The sequence below is a fragment of the Egretta garzetta genome, unplaced genomic scaffold, assembly GCF_000687185.1.
Source record: "Egretta garzetta isolate BGI_Z169 unplaced genomic scaffold, ASM68718v1 scaffold231, whole genome shotgun sequence".
Lineage (NCBI taxonomy): Eukaryota > Metazoa > Chordata > Aves > Pelecaniformes > Ardeidae > Egretta > Egretta garzetta.
The window spans coordinates 607,307-614,071 of NW_009258727.1; positions in this window are offsets into that span (position 1 = coordinate 607,307).

Sequence of the window (6,765 nt, forward strand, 5' to 3'; positions counted from 1 at the left end):
AGGCCAGGCTGGATGGGGCTCTGAGCAACCTGATCTAGTTAGTGGTGTCCCTGCTCCTGCAGGGGGGTTGGACTGGATGACCTCTAGGGGTCCCTTCCAACCCAAAACGTTCTATGATGATTCTGTATACACACATGTTTCCCTAGGGTGTATCTGTGGGGGCCATGTGCCTTGGGGCACGCTTTCTCCGAAGGCAGAAGTGCAGTGCAGCACTGGGTGGCCTGTGCTCTTTCTGGGGGGGAAGCTGTGTAGAAGGGTAGCTTGGGGGTGGAGTGCAATTAAGCAAATGATGTAAACACACAGAGCAATAAGGGAATAGGTCTCTCTCCAGTCCCCAGCTAATAAGAATCTGAGCCCACTCTTCCAACAGCTAGTGCCAGCTTTGGCTTTCTGCTGGAGCAATGCATCAGTGTTTTGGTGGTAAATCTCCCAGGCTGAGGCTTCAGGGTGACCCACGGTGTGAAGCCAGCACTGGGACGAGTGGATATAGCTGCTGTGTTTCACTGAAGCAGCTGTGCTTCATTTCGATACGTTTAGCCCTGGGGCTATATATAAAAAGTTATGTTATTGTATGGCACTATTAATAGTATGTAATTTTAGTAGATCTAGTAAGCTTTCCTAGATCTTCCTTCGCTAAAATGCTAGTGAATGTTTGTACCTCGCAGGGAAGTCTTACTAGTGGGAGATAGAGCTGGTTTACAGAGCTAGCCTGAGAAAGCCGCTTAAGCAATTAGCTAGGAAAGAAGATCAAGGACAGACTGTCATTTTGGGTTGTTTGCGCCCCTCTTGCCTTTTTCTGTCAGCTTTAGTAATTTGTCCAGGATTTCCAGATGCCTAGCAATCCAGAAATCCCAGACAAGCAGTCATGGTGCGTGTACCGGTAAACTGTGTGCATGCAGGATGGAACTAGTCTCCAGAACAGGTTGGGTCGGTGCGATTACATGGTGCAAGCAATCTGTGTGGGCGTGGGGAGCAGACTCTTATCCTGAATGCGTTGAGTTCCTGCTGCTTTTTGATTTTCTGACATGATTTGGTCTAGAAGGATCTAAAGAGGCTTCCAGGTACCACAAAATCTGGCTAATACCTGCTTCATCCAGAAATGGCGTTATTCAGAGTCCCTAGTTTCTCAGAGGTTGTATATAGGTTTGGATGTTCATCCTGACCCTGGTGTTTTCCAGATACGTAGTCTCTGGATGATTGGGATCTAGCGCCCGCTTATACTCAGAGGTATGTTTGAGTTTTGTTTTGATGAAAGCCACCGTTAGTGCACATTTTGATCATACTGTGACATGGAGTCACAAAGTACCACATCTTACCTGGACCTGATGACATCTCAAAGGGAAGCAGATCACTTTTATGTAAGCAGCTGCTACTGTTGTGGCTGCTGAGTGTGCAATATATTGGGTTTTGGAAAACGGAGAATATGGATTTCTGAGGTGTCGAGAAACCACAGATCAAATCAGAACTAGACTCCTCTCAGAAAAATTCATAGCGCTGGATGAATTGCTTCGGTTCCCTAAACACTTTTAAGACCGGGATTCAAGGCAGCCAACACATAAAGTCAGCTGAGGCAGAGGAATATGAGTGAACGAAAAAAAAGCATGTGTGAAAATCTACCACTGCTGGTCGTGATACGTAGTTGCAACCCTGAGTATGGTGTAAGGCAGAATTCTGAACTTAAAACTTTAAATTTTTTTGGACACGTATGTTACATTTTGGGGAAGGTGAACTACATCAGTGCTTTTGGAGAGATGGGCAGGTGGGTGGTGGTACTTCAGGTGGCAGTTGATCTATGCTGAAAATAACTGAATATTTGGCTTTTTGTTATGTTTCACAGACCTCTCTTGAGGATATATATCAGGCAAGTGACAGTTGCAGTCTTTCATATTTTAGTCATGAGATTTTTCTGTTACCTTTATTTTTTTTTGTTGATGAGAATTAAGAGCACAGAGGAGAGCATTCCAATTATAGTTGCTCATAAGGTTCATTTCCTTTCAGAAATTGATGTAGAAATATGCATCTCAAAAATAATGAGCTCCCTCTTTGTGAAGGCAGAGTCATCATCATTATCAAAATGTCACTGTCATGAAGATCAGGTGAGGTTTTAAGGATGTTACTTCTTTTTGTTTTCTGACTGACACAGTCTTAATTAGCTGTGTTGGGGACTGGGTATAACTTGTACACCTCCAAAATAGAATATTTTAAATATTTATTCAACAAGCACATTGGAAGGGTGAAGGAAAAGAAAAGCTGCGTCTGCCACAGGCTGTGTTTATCTTGGAGAAAAGCTGCTCGTGTGTTTAGAAGAAAAACCTAGAACCTAGGAAGCCCATGTTCTGAGTCTCAATTGCTTGTCTCCAACATAGGGAAGAGGTTACATTGCCAGGAAGGTGAGCACTTAGAGATTCTTGGAAGTCTTAGGGTACCATGGTCAGAGTGCGCACACATGCTCAAACCTGAGATAAGTGCTGCGGAGCTGTTCATAGCTCCTGTCACAGAGCAGGTTTAAGAGCTATATTTTTTTCGGAAGATGAGGCAGTAGGTCTTACGCAAAATATAGAGTCAGTCTACGTGGCCAGCTTAACAGACCTGAGACTTAGCCCTAACATCTGCGTACCTTAGCTAAAATTTGTCCAGCATATACGGAATCTTACACCTTAGAATTTGGGCACATTTTCATGAGTACAAAGGCACAGATATATTATCCTGGCTACCCTCTCTCCGTCTCTCTTAAAATGACTCCATTTAACAGTTGTAGGAGTTTTTTTAAGAAGAGCAAACAGGCATTATTTTTCTCTAACAATTTAGAAAAAACCTAAGTGATTTCTTCTTTCAAAAGATTTCAACTTGTGTCATATTTTCAGTATATGCAATTTTTTTTTCAGTTGGTTAAAATATTTTAAGCAATAAAAGAATGATACTAGAAAGCAGTGGTGGAAGGCGGTGGATGTTCTCAACAACTGGCATACCTACAACAAGAAAGCTTCCCTTCTAGCTTTAAGCACAGGAGTAGTTCGGGTTTCTGACAAGACTGACTATTTTTTTCTTGTTAAATACTGTCTTGTAAATATGAAGAGATGTCATTTCAGTTTGTGGGAACTCTGTGTGATTAAAGACCTTGACACCAGCTGTAGAACTGATGTGAGTCATCAGCCTCATCTCACCTATGTGTTGGAAAGTGTCTGGATGCATGGCATTCACAGGAAACCTGCAGGAATTAAAAGGAGAGGAATTAGCTTGGATGACTGAGTAGCAAGAACTGGTGGATGAACTGCCTTGTGTATTGCCTTGCAAATGTGAGGCCAGAGCAGGTCCCTGGCGACCAGTACTATGGAGCACACCATGAAACACATGTGCTGTACAAATTCAGGTCCCAGCCAGGAGGGACCCTGGAGAAGCCCACTTCTTGTTCCGGTGCAGCTACAGTGAAAATATCTCATGAGGACAAATCACCGTGATGATATTGAAAGGTTTGGGTTGGTCAGCATGGCAAAGCTGTTGCCTAATCCACTCTTCTCAGGTAGCTCCTTCAGCTTTTGTGTTAAGATTTCCGAAGAGCAGGTTGCAACATTGTGTGTCAGATTTCACTATGAATGTCAATGATTTCACCGATTCCGTCTTGTGTTAGTGGTTTGCGAACTCTTGCAAAGCAGCATGAGGGTGTCTTCTGCCAAATGCACTGAGATAGCAGGCCCCAACAATGCTTCATGTTTTCTTATTACTTCTTTCCCCTTCTGGGAAGGCTTCCCCACACTATGTAAAGTCTTCTAAAAAGCTATGAATTCCTTCAATTATGGTGTGCCTTATAATTTGGAATAAAATGCATATATTAAAAAAAAACAACAACAAAAAAAAGCCTTGCAAAATAAATGCCTGAGCTACTTTGCTAAATACCAAACACAACTGTATGCAGGGAACTGTATTCGCTTCGGTGAAAAGGAAGTTCTCTTGTATGAATGTTACAGGAACTCGCATGGTCAACAGTTGTTTCTGAACCTTATTTTGCCTCCTAATCTGAGTCATGTTCGATCTCTCAGAGTTTTCCAGCAGCCTAAACCACCAAGAGAGCTAGGAAAGAGGTGTAACGCAGCTGCTGTGCAGTAAGGGCAAAGTAAAGGTGAGATATGATCTAGATGTGGTCCTGAAACCAAGCTAAATGCTTTTCTGCTGTTGCAGCTATCAGCAGCTGGGGTTGCCTGACTAAGTGGCTAGTGGGAAAAAGATACTGAAAAATTTAGCTCACAGAGAAGGAGGAGAGACAGATGGCAATAGACTGGCTGATCTTCAACCGAGAGGTCTGGCAGACATGGTACATGAAATTCCTGATAGAAGATGTGTTAGAGAAAGGCAGAAATGTTACCAGGTAACTATAAAGTAGCAAAGGTATTTTAGAAAGGTGCAAAAAAACTGATCCAGGCATCTAAGTATGTGTTGGTGTGCTCTCAGTGGGCTTTAAAATAAAATGTGAAGGAGAGAATAATAAAAGAGCATGGAGGTAAATGGAATGAAATGTCACAACTTTTTAATCAAAGGTAGATTATCTCAGATTAACAAAAGATCATTTTTGATAAATTCTGTGATATTTTTAGGCAAAGGGAATGGATGGAACTATTCTATCTTGATTGTATTTGATATATTGCCTTGTGGGAAATTATTAATTAATCTGGACATGATAAGAATCATTAAAAGAACTGAAAGTGGTTAAGGAGAGTAGGGGAGTAGTCAAGACAATGGGGACTATCGAAAGGGAAATATTGGAATAAAGTTAATAATAAGGGTTTTTTTTTTTTAAGATTCAATTCTGAGAGCAACCTTGTTAGTCTTAATAATTGCTTTAATGATGTTGATAAGAGAATTAGGAAAGTGACAGTGATTCTGGTGACACAAGTTTAGACAGCATAGTTAATGGAGAGGAGGATAAGAATATCAAATGGGAAAAATTAGACGGCTCCAAGGACAAGAGAAATGAAGTAGGTAATATTTAAAATATTAGACTGCAAGTTCATGAATTAATTTGAGAACTCATAACATCTTGTTACCCTATATTGGGAAGAGATGAAGAAGAATACAACTTGCATGTTTTAACCAGTTTTAGGAGGGCTGTGAGTCTTGTAGATAATGCGCCTAGAAAAAAGTGCAAGCTTATATATCCTGTATGATATATCCAATAAAGCTATACAAGGTTATGCAGACATCGTCTGAAAGACTCTACAGTGCTGGTTATCTGCTTTCCAAGAAAAATGAATTGAGACCTAACTAGTTGCAGAGATAAGCTACAAAGATGGTCAAGATAAGAGAGAACTTACCACAGAAGGGCAAATAAAACAACTTGACATGTTTAATCCTGTAAAACAAAGCCGGAGAGGATATATGTTGCTTCTTTTTAAAGACAATGGCAAAATAAAGATATTGGGGAGTTAAACAGTGCTGATGGTAAAGTGATGCTCAAGCAAAAGGAAAATTCTTTTGGTACAAGAATCCTGTTAATGCATATAGATTTGAAACTTGAAAAATGTTTCTTGCCATCAGGGCAAGTCACTTCACTGGATGATGCCTAATCAGTGAAATCATTTATTTGTCATAAGTGTGAGAGCAGAGTACTATATTAATTGCCTAAGGAGGTCTCTGGCAATCATATGTTAGCCAAACAATTGCTATTGAAAGTGTAAATAACATAATGAATTCTTATCGTGGTCTTTCTTTGGCTGAGTATACATTGAAATGAACTGGTATGTTCTTAAGATGAAGTAAAAATTATATTGATAGAAGTACGTGAGTAAGGCCTTGTTCTGAAGTACAAGGTGAAGTTTGGAGGGAGGGGGGATTTTTATTTTTTTATTTCTTGGAGAAGGAATATCTACCTCATTTTCATCTTTTAAAGCTTCACACTCATGAATTGGAGCATGAGGAGGGCATTCTTGCAGGTATTTTTAAGCAATATTATAAAAGGGAGATGATAGCCTTGTATGTTTTACACAAGATATACAAGTGGGTGGAGTAACACAAAGCAGTGGAGCAGTGGACTGGAGGTTGGAGGGGAGACTGTTCATGACTTCCATCATGTGATGAGGATAAAGACTAATGTAGCCTGAGTGTATGTACACTGAGGTTTCTGTGGATCACAGAATCACAGAGTGGCAAGGGTTGGAAGGGATCTCAGGAGATCATCTAGTCCAACCTTCCTGCTAAAGCAGGTTCACCTAGAGCATGTTACACAGGACTTCATCCAGGCGGGCTTTGAATATCTCCGGAGAAGGAGACTCCACAACCCCCCTGGGCAGCCTGGGCTCTGTCACCCTCAAAATAAAGAAGTTCTTCCTCATATTCAACTGAAACCTCTTATGTTTCAGTTTGTGCTCATTGCCCCTTGTCCTGTCGGTGAGCATCACTGCAAAGAGTCTGGCTCCGTCCTTGTGACTTCCACCCTTAGGATATTTGTATGTGTTGATGAGGTCCCCTCTCAGTCTTTTCTTCAGGCTGAACAAGCCCAACTCTCTCAGCCTTTCCTCATAGGGGAGATGCTCCAGTCCCCTCATCATCCTAGTTGCCCTCCTCTGGACTCTCTCTAGGAGTTCCTCATCTTTCTTGAACCGGTGGGCCCAGAACTGAACACAGTACTCCAGGTGGGGTCTCACTAGGGCAGAGTAGAGGGGGAGAATAACCTCCCTCGCCCTGCTGGCCACGCTCCTCTTAATGCACCCCAGGATACCATTGGCCTTCTTGGCAACAAGGGCACACTGCTGGCTCATGGTCAGCTTGTCATCC